General features: G+C 46.3%; 1 protein-coding gene across 1 annotated transcript in view; it reads right to left on the reverse strand.

The window, feature by feature from the left end:
* Positions 1–16425, reverse strand: part of PDE4A (phosphodiesterase 4A) — a 388477-nt gene that overhangs the window by 332629 nt on the left and 39423 nt on the right. Inside the window, exon 2 of the mRNA XM_053370589.1 lies at positions 15834–16015. The gene's annotated coding sequence lies outside the window, so the exon portion shown is untranslated. The remainder of the gene's footprint in view (positions 1–15833; positions 16016–16425) is intronic.

A 16425-nucleotide genomic window follows, 5' to 3' on the forward strand; every position in this document is an offset into this window, starting at 1 on the left:
GCATGTGTGAACTGCGTCATCACTTAAAACAGGAGGGGGAAAATATTTTTCAGATGATGACTCACATCACTCTGGTGGAAAGCTCTCAGTGCCTGCATCCCAGTAGTGGACAGGGCCATATCAAAAAGTGAGCGGCTTCGGAATCATATGCATAAAGCTGCTTCTCAGGGAAACAAGTGACGTACATTTAGTATTTTGTAACTCCAATAGTTTCATTTCCATTTCTTCATAGGCTTTTCTTCTTTTTGTACAGTCTTTTGCTTGTTCGTTTTTAAAAGCTCTCCAATGCTCTTGTCTTGGTTGTGCAAAAAGTGCTCAGTAATCCTGGTAGAAGAATCTAAATGAAGTCAACGCACTATTGAGCAGCAAGCCCTGCTTTAGCTCTATGTAAAGTCTCAAGCTTCAAAATGCAGTTACGTTCTGAAAATTGCAAGCAAACAGCTGCAAAATGCATGGATGGCAGTTTGTGTATTTTCATTGTTGTCAGAGCTGCCCGAGGTCCCAGCTCACAAAGGACCAACGCCGCTTCGTTGTTAAGTATAAAAGTCTTTATTGAAGTTCAGTTTCACTTTCACAGCCGCAGCGTGCAGCCCTACGTCTCAAACTCTAGACCGCTGAAGCTCCGTCTGAATCTCCTCCCCCCAGACACCAGTTTAAGGCTCTAGCCTTGCTCCACCTCTTCCTCTGCTCTTTCCTCCTCTGGTTCCGCCTGTCCGTCGGGGTCTCGCCCTTCCTAGACTCTTCTGACGCTGAGTCCCCTGAATCTTCCCCCTCCCTCCGGCGGGCTTTAGGACCTGGTTCCCAATCCGGGTTTCCTGCTGTCCCGCGCGCCTGTACATTTGAACTTGGCGCGCGCGCCCAACCTGCGACCTTCCTCCTAACCGTTGCACTGCTGCTGTCACTGCTCCCCCCTTCGGGGAGGCTAGCTGGAACTGACCTCCCCTCCGTTTCCCCACTTTCCGATGGAGGCGTGGTCAGCCCTGACTCATCTTCTCTCCCCGCTGGAGGAGACGCTGGTCCTGACACATGTGACTCTTCCCCCCCACTACGCTCTGGTGGGGAAGCTGGTCCTGATCCCCCGCTGCTGCTTTGGGAGTCCCCGCTCGCCCCTTGTTTCTGGTGCGTCCCCCCTGGGACCCCCCTTGCCCTGACCATCGGCGCCCCCTTCTGGGAATCTTCTGATTCGCTGGAGAAGCTCATGGAATCTCTCGGGTCACTGTCATACTCCCCTACGCTGCCCTCGGATTCCTCCCCTTCGCTCTCCATTTCCTCTCTCCCCTGTGCTTCTGCTCCTGAGCCCCTGACAATTGTCTTTTTTTTCTTTTGCCATCCAGCCATCTTCACTCTAGATTTGTGTAGGGTCCACTCCTTAGCCTTTTCTTCTCCCAATGATGTCCCGCAAGGCAGCAGGTACTGATTTTTCCTTGGCGCTTATTCCCAAAGGCTTTCTCTTGAATGAATATGGCTGCAAGGCAGCAGAGATTTAGGATCAGAGTTTTCCTTCTCCTAGAGGGGCTACCTTTCCAAGTTGAGAAGCCACATCTGCCTCTCACTTTCCTCTACAGCATATGCCTTTTTGGCTATTGGACCCACTGTTGGTCTCGTCCACTCAGCCCATTGGAGGCTGTCTTTGCATTCAAGGACTTCCTTAGCTCACCGAGGGTTTGAGGCGAAGCCATTTCTGGGGTGTGGTCACTGTCAGGGGCGTCTTACCCATAGAGGCTAGTGGCGCAGGGTGCCAGGGCGCCAAGTTCTGGAGGGCGCCAGGGAAGAGGCGGAGGCTGGACGCGGCACCTCCCAGCCTCAGCTCGCCGCCCTCGCCCGCCTCTGCCATGCTGCGCCCAGAGCCTCCGTCTGCCGTGGCCACCATGGCACAAAGCGTCCAGCTGAGCCGGGAGGTGCTGCATCCAGCCTCTGCCTCTTGCCCGCTGGAGGAGCTGCCCTCTAGCCGCTGCCCACCTCCTCCAGCCCCGCTGGCAGCGCCGTCCTCCCTAAAAAACTCTGGGAAATGGGGGGGCAGGCGGGGGGAGCTTTGCCCCATGGTGCTGGATATGCTTAAGATGGCCCCGGTCACCGTCACATGCCAGCAGCTTCTGGGAGCTACAAGTGAGAGCTGAATGCAGGGTGGGGACCAAAGGTGGACAAACGACCCCAAAAGGAGCACGTCATGTTCACAAGCAGAGTTCTACCTCTCCCCTAACTTCCCATACATACGCAACCATTAGCCATAGCCTAATCCCTAGATCAAAGAGCAGCACCTGGAAGACATAACTGCTCCGTCCCCTCTCCTCCTTGGCAACTACTATCAAAGTATAAAGCGCAGCCCCAAGAATGTTAGTTACCATATTTTTCGCTCTATAAGACGCACCAGACCACAATACGCACCTAGTTTTTAGAGGAGGAAAACAAGGAAAAAAATATTCTGAATCTCCACTACACAGTGAAAGCAGCAATCCCTAAGCTGTTCTGGCTTCTGGGATAGCTGTGCAGCCTGCATTCGCTCCATAAGACGCACACACATTTCCCCTTACTTTTTAGGAAGGAAAAGGTGAGTCTTATAGAGCAAAAAATATGGTATTTCCCCAACACCACCACCTTTCAATGTGAAAAAGTTGAATAAAGACACCAGATAAAATCCTGGCTGCGTGACTCATGCCATGAAGCTGGGACTCCCTCATCCCTTGCTGATTTGCAAGTGTGATCTCATGTGTGTTGAGATTCCTGCATTGCAGGGGGTTGGACTAGATGACCCTCGGAGTCCCTTGCAACTCTCCAGTTCTATGATTCTGTGTCTACAATGAAGTCAAGTCCTTAAGGATCTTTAGGGGCTCATGAGAGTAAACAGTCTCCTCCTCTCTTCGGACTTTTTCTTTCTGTTTTAGCATGCCTGCTGTACACAGAAACAGTAACTGATTTAACAATGTATGAGAGAATGTAGGAATGTCTAAATTTGAGTTACAGAGTCAACAAAATCTGTCCTATTGTTCGTTTTCAATAGAGGTGGTTCTGAATTGTGCCCAAGGGACAGATCTGTGTGTCTCCCTCTCCACTGCTCTTAAGAGTGCCCCAAATCTGCCAGCAGACTTGCCACATACATTGCAAAGATGCCCCCACTAGCCTGGAGCCCATTGGGCAGCTGAGACTGGAACCAGAACAATTCCCCGCTGGCAGTGACTGCAGAGGCTCAGCTGCCCCTGTTTCCCCAGGCGTGCCCCAAGGAGCGCCCAGGCAACTTGGAACAATTATCACAGCACTACCAGTTCTGACTTGGAGTCAAGCTTGACCCTTTTAATTAGAAAATGTAATTAAATGGCAAGGGAACCCAGCCAGGCAAATTAAAGGAAAAGTTAAGTCAATATGAAGGATTACAGCGAGAAGGCGAGAGGATGAAGGTGGGGAGCACTGCCCTCTGCTGCACCAAAGCAAAACCACCAAAACCCGGGGACAAGAGAAAGAAAGAGAAAAAAGCGGAACAGGAAAAAGAGAATGGTGATCTGTCAGCAAAGAGAGAGGCAATGCTCAAACACAGAGGGCCACCAAAAGGCAGAAACTTTAAGAGCAAGCATACAAAAACAACAACCCTTTGGACCGGTTTTTGGGATGCTGTCAAAAGAGGCTGGGGCAGAGTAAGGGAAGCAAGAAAGCAGTGATTTCCATCCCGTCATATGTTGTAATTATAGAATCATAGAATTGTAGCGTTGGAAGGGACCCTGAGGGTCATCTAGTCCAACCCCCTGCAATGCAGGAATCTCAACTAGATCATACATGACAGGTGGCCATCCAACCTCTGCTTTTAAACTTCCAATGAAGGAGACTCTACCACCTCTTGTGGGAGTCTGTTCCACTGTCAAACAACTCTTAGTGTCTGAAAGTAATTCCTGGTGATTAATCAGAAGCTCTTTTCTCATAACCTTGATGAAGACTTGAGGGTTTCACCCCCCAAAAAAATTTTGATTGAGTTTTGATTGAAATGAGACTGCATTTTAATGTTTTAATGTTGTATTTTAATCTTGTTTTTTAAGCTGCATTTCAATCAGTTGTTTTTATATTTGGTGTTAGCCACCCTGAGCCCGGTCTTGGCTGGGGGGGCGGAGTATAAATAAAAATTATTATTATTATTACTACTACTACTATTACTACTACTACTACCTGACTTGTTTTTGAGAAACCCATGCTGGGTCTTCGTAATCACAGAATCCTTTTCAAAGTGTTTACAAACCAACCGCTTGAACCCTTATATTCCAGCTTGATCACTGTGATCATCTTCTAGAGCATCGCTGGTCATTCACCATGTTGGGAAGGCTCATTTGACAAGGAACTGAGTCTTTAGTGTCATCATAAAATCACATAATTGTGGCGTTGGTATTGGCCCCCAAGGGGGTCATCTAGTCCAACTGACTGCAGTGCAGATACCATGGCTAAAGAATCCCTCACAGATTAACACCCAACCCCTGCCCAAAAACGTCCAATGAAAGGAAAGCCCACCACCTTCCAAGATTACTTATTCCACCACTGAACAGCTCCTACCCCCAGAAAGTTCCCCCTAATGTTCAGTTGGAATCTCATTTCTTGTAATTTTTCTACCACTTGAGCTTCATATAAGAGTCTGAGACTCCTTTTAAAGGTAAAGGTAAAGGTACCCCTGCCCGTACGGGCCAGTCTTGACAGACTCTAGGGTTGTGCGCTCATCTCACTCTAGAGGCCGGGAACCAGCGCTGTCCGCAGACACTTCCGGGTCACGTGGCCAGCATGACGAAGCTGCTCTGGCGAACCGGCACCAGAGCAGCACACGGAAACGCCATTTACCTTCCCGCTAGAAAGCGGTACCTATTTATCTACTTGCACTTAAGGGTGCTTTCGAACTGCTAGGTGGACAGGAGCTGGGACCGAACGACAGGAGCTCACCCCGCTGCGGGGATTCGAACCACCGACCATGCGATCAGCAAGTCCTACGTGCTGAGGTTTTACCCACAGCACCACCCGTGTCCTGAGACTCCTTTTATCCCCTCGCAAATTCCACTCTTTTGGAGAGACTGTCAAGTGGTGACCTCCCTTAACCCCATGCCTTAAACTTTTACTTCTGCCCCCACCACAACCTGGGGAAGCCTTAATTAAGCCAAAGCAGCACCCCCACCCCAATGGCCTCCACCCCATGATCTGATCTGGTTGGGCTGTTCTTTGGACGGGGTGGGTAGGACCTCTCTGTTTCCTTATTCAACTCTTGAAAACAAGTCTCTTCTCTTTGCAAGTGGCACAGTCTTCACAATATCAAAATATCAACCGCACCTTAAGAGATTGGATAGGGTTGCTGGGTGGAGGGGGCAGATCAATTGACTTCTGGGTCTGGGCCCCCACAGCCCAGCCCACTGTCTATCCCTGGTACAGGAACTAGATATCCCTGATGCCCTGGTAAATGGTACGCCCAAAGGAATCTCCTGTTGGCCTCTGGAGTTTGCATGCAACAGCAGAAGTAAACTTTGGTGAAATGGATCTTTGGAGCACATCTTTAATTCGAAGATTGAGACTTAGTACAGTGGTACCTCGGGTTACAGACGCTTCAGGTTACAGACTCCGCTAACCCAGAAATAGTACCTCGGGTTAAGAACTTTGCTTCAGGATGAGAACAGAAATCGTGCGGTGGCGGCACAGCGGCAGCAGCGGGAGGCCCCATTAGCTAAAGTGGTGCTTCAGGTTAAGAACAGTTTCAGGTTAAGAACGGACCTCCGGAACGAATTAAGTTCTTAACCCGAGGTAAAAGGTAAAGGTAAAGGGACCCCTGACCATTAGGTCCAGTCGTGGCCGACTCTGGGGTTGCAGCGCTCATCTCGCTTTACTGACTGAGGGAGCCGGCGTTTGTCCTCAGACAGCTTCCAGGTCATGTGGCCAGCATGACTAAGCCGCTTCTGGCGAACCAGAGCAGCGCACAGAAACGCCGTTTACTTTCCTGCCATAGCGGTACCTATTTATCTACTTGCGCTTTGACGTGCTTTCGAACTGCTAGGGTGGCAGGAGCTGGGACCGAGCAACGGGAGCTCACCCCATCGCGGGGATTCGAACCACTGACCTTCTGACAGCAAGTCCTAGGCTCTGTGGTTTAACCCACAGTGCCACCCACGTCCCTTAACCCAAGGTACCACTGTATAAAATAATGAAACTGCTGTTTATAAAGGAAAGTGCATTCTTCATAGGAAAGGGTTCTGGATAACTAACCAGCTGGAGGGACAAAGAAGCCAGGTTGCCTTCTTTTCTCTCAAAAGGCATCCACAAGGCGAACCAGGATGCATGCAGCCAACATGCATCCTTTGGACTTCAAAGGACAGGTCAGCACAGAGATCAAAGGAAAAGAGGCAGCACAGCAATCTTGAGGTCTCCCACTCGATCTGTGATCTGCCTTAACTGCACAGAGACCCTTCTAAGCAGCATCTCAGCATCCCAACATCTCATGCAAGAGGACCTGGAAAGAATCTGAGGACCAGAGTGCTAAGCAGCATCTACAGTTTGCCTCACCAACTTGTGTCGGCTGCAATTGCACTTTCATTTTATCCATTTCAGCTTTCTGCTTCGGATATGCTTGTAATATGGGTTATGCCAGGTGACCACCTATCTTTGTGGACCTGAAATCACACAGGTGACTTATAACAGCATGCAGTTACACCTAAGGAGTTTTTGCCCCTCAGCCCAACCATTTGGCTCTCTCAAGACTTTGTACTATAAATGGGCATGGCTTAAGGCAGGCTTCCACAACCTTGGTCCTCCAGATGTTTTTGGGCTACAACTCCCATGATCCCTAGCTAGCAGGACCAGTGGTCAGGGATGATGGGAACTGTAGTCTCAAAACATCTGGAGGGCCAAGGTTGAGGAAGCCTGGCTTAAGGTAGTATTAGTAGATCTGCACTGGTAGCCTGTTTGCTGCCAAGCTATGTTCCAAGTATATATAACTCTTAACAGCTTGGAGCCAGTTTACTTAGGGATCACTTTATGGAACTGGCACTCTTTTTAAAAAATATAAGAAACGTTTTTATTTATTTTTCATGGTACAGAAGATTTTGAGAAAATAATTGTTACAACAGTAAACAAAACAAAACAAAACAAAAAAACTCTCCCCAATATAATTACAGACTTTTGTCATGCTATGTAAGGACGTTTCATTTGATTTTCCCACAAGTGTTGGGTGGATTGCTCCCAGAGTCTGAACAATTTATGTATACAATAAACATATGTCAGATATTATAAAAGGAATAGGGATTGTGCTTGCCCTTTGCTACTCTGTCCTGACATGATAGTTTCTCAGTCAATGCTATTGACGATTATCATAGTGTATCAAGAATTGATGTTAAGTCCAATGCTGGTTTTCCATATGGGCAGCTGTCAATGGAAAGGATAAGTCAGGGGTAGGCAACCTAAGGCCCGGGGGCTGGATGCGGCCCAATCGCCTTCTCAATCCGGCCCACGGACGGTCCAGGAATCAGTGTGTTTTTACATGAGTAAAATGTGTGCTTTTATTTAAAATGCACCTCTGGCTTATTTGTGGGGCATAGGAATTCGTTCGCTTCCCTCCCAAAAAATATAGTCCGGCCCCTCACAAGGTCTGAGGGACAGTGGACTGGCCCCCTACTGAAAAAGGTTGCTGAACTCTGGGCTAAGTGGTCATCATTAGTGTAACCTGGAAAGGATGGGGCTGTAAACCAAGTAGTGCTAGTGCAAGAGAAATTTCAATTGTTCTGTTACATATCAAGCTTATTTCTTTGAAGACAGCACTCCAGAAAGGTTTGTTGACGTCGCAAAACCACCACATATGGAAACACTGCTTTTCTTCTAGAAAAGTGTGCTGCAGTTGTTACAGTAAGTACAGTGGTACCTCAGGTTACAGGCGCTTCAGGTTACAGACGCTTCAGGTTACAGACTCCGCTAACCCAGAAACAGTACCTCGGGTTAAGAACTTTGCTTCAGGATGAGAACAGAAATCGTACAACAGCACGCGGCAGCAGCAGGAGGCCCCATTAGCTAAAGTGGTGCTTCAGGTTAAGAAGTTTCATGTTAAGTACGGACCTCCAGAACGAATTAAGTACTTAACCCGAGGTACCACTGTACCACACTTTTAACTAGTGCATTTGACCATGATAAATGTAGGTCTTTCTAAGATCTAAGCCCCATTGTCCCAGTAAAAGTAATGGTGTAAAGTTTGCTTTCTTTAGAGCCGACAGGTTTTTCATACAGGCTTTTTAAAAAACCATCATCATCACAATATGTGCAGAAATGGGATGAACTGAGTTTAGGAATGGAAAAAATATGAAACTTGATCGATATCAGAACAGTCCATCCCGAGGCGCTTGCACAGTCAGCCCAGCCTTGGCTCCCAAGCAGCCTTGTTTTATTGATTTAAAGGATTGATTTAGGTACCCTTTCAGTCAAAAGTTTCCTTAGTAGCTCACCCTCCTCCCCACCCCAAAAATTAAACAAGTTACACAAACTGAACAACAGCCAAAATCAATAACTACTAACAGAGCAAAAAGAGGCAAACAAAAGAAGCCATATAAAGGCTGCAGTAGAGGGGGAAAATCAAAGCAGCATCGTGGAGAATAAAAATATCTATTAAAAACCCACAAGAATCTAGGAGAAAAGAAATGTGTTCATCTGGAGCCCAAAGGATAACAGAGTCGGTGCCAGCTGAGCATCCCTGAGAAGAGGACTCCATAACTAGGGCGCCATTCCTTAAAATCTTTTATGTCTGCTCCCTTTAGCTTTAATAAAACTCATAAAATATAATGGGTATGCTTTAAAAAGACCCCTTTCTTTGAATTTGGCTCCTTAATTCCCATAGTTTAAGGTGCAATCCTATGCACATTTATTACGTTTATATCCCCCCCTTTCCTCCACGTAGCTCAAGTTGCCTACATAGTCCTCTCTTGCCACAATTTTCTCACAACATCCCTTTGAAGATAGGTTAGGCTGAGATTCAGTCACCTAGCGAGCTCCATGACTGGGTTTGGGCTTGCATCTCACTCTCCCTAGTCCTTGTCTAATACTCCATCCCATCCTTGGGTCCCCAGATGCTGTTGGACAATTCCCATGATCCCTGACCTAGCCAGGGATGATAGGAGTTGTAGTCCAACAACTTCTGGGGACTCACGGTTGAGGAAGTCTGCTCTAACCACTGCACCACATTGGCTCACTCAGAAGCAAATCACAGTCTGTTCAATGGGGCTTGTTGTTCCTGGATAAGCATCCACAGGATTGCAGCCTTAACCACTAAGTGCTAATCCAGTTCTCTCCATGATCATTTACAGTATAGTTCAAACTTGGGGTTGGGGAAACAGCTGGAGGTTGACAAGTGTGCCCATGCACAAAGCTTGCCAGCCCTGATAGCCTGATACGATCTACTGCCTTCCTGCAGTAATGACAGCAGAGGGCACTCCTGTACCATCTCCCTCTTTGCTAATGTTACCTGCTGTGGATGGATGTGGGCACCTGCCACAAACCTGGCATTCAACTTGTGAAGTTCAGGTTGCAGTCATTCTTCCTACCATGAAGATCCCTGCCAGAGATCACCATCTTTTCTATATTGCCATACCCAAGGCAGTTTACAAGCTGAAGATACAACAAAGATCGCACGTCTTATAACAATTTGGTTTTTTAAAAAAATCGTAACAAAAAGATGACTTAGAATGACTACTGATACAAAAATAATTTTCAATAAGGCATTAGAATATGTTGCACAAAAATTAACTCTCAAATATCAACAAACAGAAATACAGTCTCAACAATTACAATAAATCGTAATCAATAAAAATAACAGCAAAGTTACAATACATTTTAAAAGCCATGCAAAAAGATGAAATTGAGCAACAAGGTCACATAACTTATGAAAGTGTTGAAGGTATTTTATTCTGAGCTTCTCTTCTCCATTCCCAGCTGCTTTTGCTGTTCTTCAAGTCATGGTATAGGAGAGGCTGTTGCTCAACTGGACTTGACTGAGGGTGGAGGAGCCAGGACGATGAGGCAGTTGTTAAAGTGAGATGGATTAGCCAGGCCTTATGGCCACTCACCAGGGCTGGCCCACTCATGAGGCAAGATGAGGTGACTGCCTCAGGCAGAAGGATCCACCGGGGCAGCAGATCTGGCCTCCAAGGAAAGTTCATCTGCTGCCAATGCTGTCGCTGCCACCGAGGCAGCAACAGTTGTGCATGCTCCTTGTAGGATGGGTTTGCCACCTCCTCAGCAGCATCCCCCGCAATGTTGCCTCTTGGCAAATAGGAGGTGCTGCTGGCTTCCTCCCACCCCTAGAAAGGAAATGGTGGGGGCTGCCCTCTGGGGGCTCTGCAATCAGGGGCGGAGGAAGGGGGGCAGTGGGGGCAGACCACCCCGGGTGTCTTTGCTGAGGGGGGTGACATTTGGTACACCACCCGCCTGCAACTCCCAAGCCTACCCCAAGCCATTTGGGGGCATTCCCCCCTTCCCCCTTCGTTATCACAGCCTGGGGGAGGCTTGGGAGTCGCAAGCAGGCGGCAAGTCAAATGTCCACCATCGCCGGCTGCAGGGCATGCGTGCCACTCCATGCACCCAAGCGGCTATCCCGCGCCTGGGAGGGCACCCTCCATGCCACACCCCCCCGGGCAGTGCGGGCAAATGCTCCACCGCTGTCTGCACCCACTGAGCTTGATTCAGAGCAAGCCTCTTGTGTCGCACCCCAGTGATGGCTTTTGATTCTCACTTCAACACTCAGGTAAGGTTTCTGCTATTCACTCCTCTGTGTCTATCTAAGTGGGAGTGCTCTTGCAATCCTCCTGGCAATAGCACATGCAGACAAGTGGACAGCTGCCACAAGAGCTGAAATGAAACTTCACATGGTTCCATATTTATTGCAATTGGGGGAGCACAAAATTTGCCTCAGAAAACAAGCCACCTCTTCTTTGAGGCACATTCTTTTTTGTGCTCCACAGTGCTGGGTGCTACTATTCTCCCTTAGCAAGTGCTTTGCCACAAGGAGGGATTGGATTACTCAGCAGATCCCCTCCCTTGAAATGAGATCATGTCATGGATCAGGCTGGAGGTGGGCAAATGTTGTCCATCTTCAAAAGGGGGGAAAAGAAGACACAGATAACTAGCGACTGGTCCGCTTGACATCGATAGATACCAGGAAAGGTTCTAGAACAGATAATTAGATGGTTGGTCTGCGAGCACTTAGAATAATAATAATAATAATAATAATAATAATAATAATAATAATAATAATAATTTATTATTTATACCCCGCCCATCTGGCTGGGTTTCCCCAGCCACTCTGGGCGGCTTCCAACTGAATATTAAAAACAGTACAGCATCAAACATTAAAAACTTCCCTAAAGAGGGCTGCCTTCAGTTGTCTTTTAAAAGTAAAATAGTTGTTTATCGCTTTGACATCTGCTGGGAGGACGTTCCACAGGGCAGGCGCCACTACCAAGAAGGCCCTCTGCCTGGTTCCCTGTAACCTCACTTCTCGCAATGAGGGAACCGCCAGAAGGCCCTCAGCGCTGGATCTCAGTGTCCGGGCTGAACGATGGGGGTGGAGACGCTCCTTCAGGTATACAGGACCGAGGCCGTTTAGGGCTTTAAAGGTCAGCACCAACACTTTGAATTGTGCTCGGAAACGTACTGGGAGCCAATGCAGATCTCTCAGAACCGGTGTTATGTGGTCCCGGTGGCTACTCCCAGTCACCAGTCTAGCTGCCGCATTCTGGATTAATTGCAGTTTCTGGGTCACCTTCAAAGGTAGCCCCACGTAGAGCGTGTTGCAGTAGTCCAAGCAGGAGATAACTAGAGCATGCACCACTCTGGCAAGACAGTCCGCGGGCAGGTAGGGTCTTAGCCTGTGTACCAGGTGGAGCTGGTAGACAGCTGCCCTGGACACAGAATTAACCTGTGCCTCTATGGACAGCTGTGAGTCCAAAATGACTCCCAGCCTGCGCACCTGGTCCTTCAGGGGCAGTTACCCCATTCAGGACCAGGGAAGAGGATGCTGTGATTACCAAGTCCCAGCATGTGTTTCTCAAAAACAAGTCATACAAGACAAATCTCTCTCTCTCTTTTTATAGAGTTACAAGCTTGATGGATCAGGGGTATGCTGTGGATGTAGTGTATCTTGACTTGAGTAAGTCTTTGGACAAAGTCCCCTATGATATTCTTGTGGAGAAGCTGGTAAAATGTGGGGTGGATAAGGTAACTGTTGGGTGGATTTGTAGCTGGTTGACTGACTGAATCCAAAGAGTGCTCACAAATGGTTCCACGTCACGCTGGGAAAATGTGATAAGTAAGGTGCTGCAGGGTTCTGTCCTAGGCCGTTCAAAATCTTTATAAACGACTTGGATGAAGAAATTGAGGGGGCGCTCATCAAATTTGCAGATGGCACTAAACTGGGAGGGGTAGCTAATGCTGGAGAAGGAAGAATCAGGATTGAAGATGTCCTTAATAGACTGGAAAACTGGGCCCAAACTAACAAAATGAATTCCAGTAAGGACAAATGTTAGGTTCTACACTTAGGCAGAAATAGGCAGCTGTACAATTATGAGATGGGGGACACCTGGCTTGCCAATAGTACACGTCAAAAGGATCTATGGTTTTTAGTAGACCACAAGCTGAACGTGAGTCAACAGTGTGATACAGCAGCAGCAAAACAAGCTAATGCTATTCTAGGCTGTATCAACAGAAGTTAGTGTTCTGCTCCAAGGAAGTAATAGTACTGTTCTATTCTGCCTTGGTCAGACCACACCTGGGAGTACTGTGTCTAGTTCTGGTTGCCACAGTTTAGGAAGGATATTGACAAGTTGGAACATGTGCAGAAGAAGGTGACCAAGGGTCTGGAAACCAAGTCTTATGAGAAACAGTTGAGAGAGTTGGGTATGTTTAGCCTGGGAAAGAAGAGACTGAGAGATTTTCATAGAATTATAGAGTTGGAAAGGACCACAAGGGTTAAGATAAGATACTATCTTCAAATATCTAAAGGACTGTCACATGGAGGATGGAACAAGTTTGTTTTCTCCTGCTCTGGAAGGCTGCACCCGAATGAACGGCTTCAAGTTGCAAGAAATGAGATTCCAACTAAACATCAGGAAGAACTTTCTGACAGTAAGAAGGAAGAAAGGTCTCCCTGGGGATGTTGTTAACTCTCCTTCCTTGTAGGTGATTACGCAGAGGCTGGATGGCCATCTGTCATGGATTCTTTAGTTGAGATTTGGACTTGTTTATATAAGTTGTTTTATTGTGGTTTAACTTGTATATTTTAATGCTTGGTTTTTTAAAAAACTGAATTTCTTTATTTACTGTAGACCACTTTGGGAAGGTATTCTGTCCCTGTTTGACCTTTAAAGCCAGGAGGGGGTGGATCTGCATCCCTCCAGCTCTCATCTGCAGGGTTCAAAATTAGCAGGGCACCAGGAGCATTTTGTGCCTAAAGATTCTCCATTTGCGAACACCTCAAAAAGTCTGGGTGCCATTTTTTTGCATTCAAGGATTACTGAAATATGTGCTTTGAAGCCTCAAAGTCTCTGTTAAGGATAGACAATATGTTAAAGAATTTAACCATAGAGAGTAGAGCGTTTTGAAAATTGAAGTACGGTACCAATATTTTTATTGTAAATGCCAAATTAAACATGTATTAACAGTTTCTGCTAAAAATCTGAGATTAACAATGTGTCACTTGTGTGAATAGCGTATTAGTTCATGCTTATCAAAATAATCAATAAAAAGTGTTTAGCCAACCCGCCAATGGCGACTAGACGTTCTGTTTCGGTGCCCACAACCCAGGTCCCAGAAGCCATTTGGCTCCTAGATTTTCTTTCCCAGTTTCTAACACCGCTCATCAACCCAACCTGCATGGCCAATGGTCAGGGATTATGACAGCTGTTCTTCAGCTAAGTCACATGTTAGCGCCCCCCCCCGCTTCAAATATCCATGTCCTGTTTTTCAGATGCTAACCCATACATTTCCTCCTCCCTGACTGCAGAAACATTAAAAAAACAAAAAATGTCTTAAATACATATTCACAAAAACCAATACCCTGTGCCTTTGCTTGTGAACAGTTCCTGCTCCCCACTAGGAACCGTGAAAAAACACTTAGTTCTCAGTGGGTCAGTTTCGAAGTTAATTTCACAACTTTGTGTATACCTGAAAGGTGAAGACAGACATAACCATTCTATTTTTTAAATTAATCTTTATTAAATTTTAAAAGACATAAAGGGGGGGGGAATTACAGCTGTTGAAACAATATTATACACTTCAAAGAAACAAAGTGGCACAACTTATGACTGGCAGCCAATAAAGTACTTTAAAAAGAAAGAAAAATATGCATATAAAACACAAGTTGGAAATAAATAGCTCTGAGCATATACCGTATCCAAAACATATCCACTGGGACAGGTAAATCTGCTACTTGTTTCTCTCATTACGAAGTTTATATGTAAAAAATTCAAATATTTTAGATACATCGTGTGATACAGAAAGGAGAGCCTACATAAACCAAACCTTGTTAGAACCATAGAGTCATAAAATTGTAGAGGTGGAAGGGACCTCAGGGGTCATCTATCCCAAACCCCTGCAGGAATCTTTTGCCCATTATTTGTTCAAACTCACAACCCTGAGATTAAGAGTCTCATTCTCTACCAACTGAGCTAAAGGTATTTTTAGGGCAGTGCAGCCACTTTGGAACAGCCCTCACACCCTGCATCCCAAGCCTGATTTTACCTCTTTGGGATCTGGGGAGAGGGGTGCGCAGAAGGTTGTTCAGCATGTTCACAGCAAAAACTAGCTGCAAACATCACTGACTGACTGTCCCCTATGATGGCACCCCATTCAAATCCACCGAACAGCAAAAATGGGATATGTCCAAGAAATACCTACAAAAATATAACGACATAACATCTATGGCAGCATTTGAACAACCCTTGTGTAAATTAAATACTATTAAATAAAGAAAAATGGTCCGATGTGTTATAAGAAAGTACTAGAAATTATAGTAAGGTAAGAAGTAAAAGTACATTCAATGTCGTAAATGTAACTTACGTCGGGAATGACGGGAAGTCTGTTTTGATATAATTTAGTTTATTGGATTTTTACTTTGGTTTATTTTTGTTTAGCTAGAAAGTATAAGAAAAGAGCATGTACAAGTTTAAATCAATAGTTAACGGTATAATTATTTAAAGTTGTTATTACTATCATCAGTTTTACCTTCTCTTTGTACATGTACTTAAGATTGTGTATGGATGTCAATTAATAATAATAAAATTAGAAAACAAAAACAAATCCACCGACCAGCTTTCTCTTAAAAAAGATATAAGTAATGTACAGATGATGCTTTATAATGCTTTTTTAAGAAAAGCCTGCCTGAAGCCTGGATCTGGTGGGGTTGTAGACAAACAATGACATCAGTCAGTCCAACTGCTAAGCTTGGGAGGACGCTGAGCTTACCTGCACCTGAGGGAAACACTGTGAGAATCCGAGACGTAACTGAGCTGTGGCCCTGCGTCAAGCAGGGACCAATTCAGCCCAGTCAGACCTGCAGATCTAATTTGTGCATTTTGTATTGCACTCCCTCACCCTCGACCACCTGCCCTCCACCTCCTGCTTCCTCAGAGACCAACAGAACCGGAAATCTGGCTCTCTCTATGTGACATTTGGGTTGACCCCAACAAAGGCCAACTGTGGATTTTGGAGCATTTCTCTAGGGATCAACTTAGCGACAGCCTTTGCTTTTTATAAATTGTATCTTCACTCCACCCTGAGTTTCATGGGGGGGAAAGCAACATCTCAGGCAGGAGACCCAACTCAATTTGCGGCAAGGCAACCATGACAGCCCTGCTCACCTCGTCTGGAGTCACAGCAAGGACGCTGCAGCTCTTCTTCACGTCCTCCTCCAGCTTGCCGGCTTTTGGATTCCGTCTCTGCTGAAGCTTTTTCAATTCACCGGACTTCAGCCATTGGGGCTGAAGGGACTCTAGGTAGGGCCAGGCGACTGAGTGATGGATGTGCTACCACCTCCTGGGGCCTGAAAGGCAGAACAGCAATGGGACAGTCAGTGAGGGAAATTAAGCCATAAGGTCCTCCACCCCCTACTGATGGCTGTTGGTTCACACATGCAAGTGTTTCTGTCACTTATTTTTTGATATGCAGTGGCTCATTCAAATATATGACATATGAACTCAGCAGCATGAAACTGGCACTCGTGGCTGTTTTATTCCCATTCTCTGTATGCAGAGATCTAAAAACAGCTAACCATGGTTAATTACTTATGTATTTAACCAGAATAGCTGCTGAGGCAACTCTTTGGGGCCCCAGTACATGCCGGCTTTAGAAGCTATATAAGCAAACCATCTCATTAACCACTCAAGAAAGAGCAAAATATATGGGAAAGATTGGATTATAGAAGCAGGGTTGACCAAGAGTTTGGCCTTCTTC

The sequence above is a fragment of the Podarcis raffonei genome, chromosome 17 (genome assembly GCF_027172205.1).
Source record: "Podarcis raffonei isolate rPodRaf1 chromosome 17, rPodRaf1.pri, whole genome shotgun sequence".
In the NCBI taxonomy this organism is placed as follows: Eukaryota; Metazoa; Chordata; class Lepidosauria; order Squamata; family Lacertidae; genus Podarcis; species Podarcis raffonei.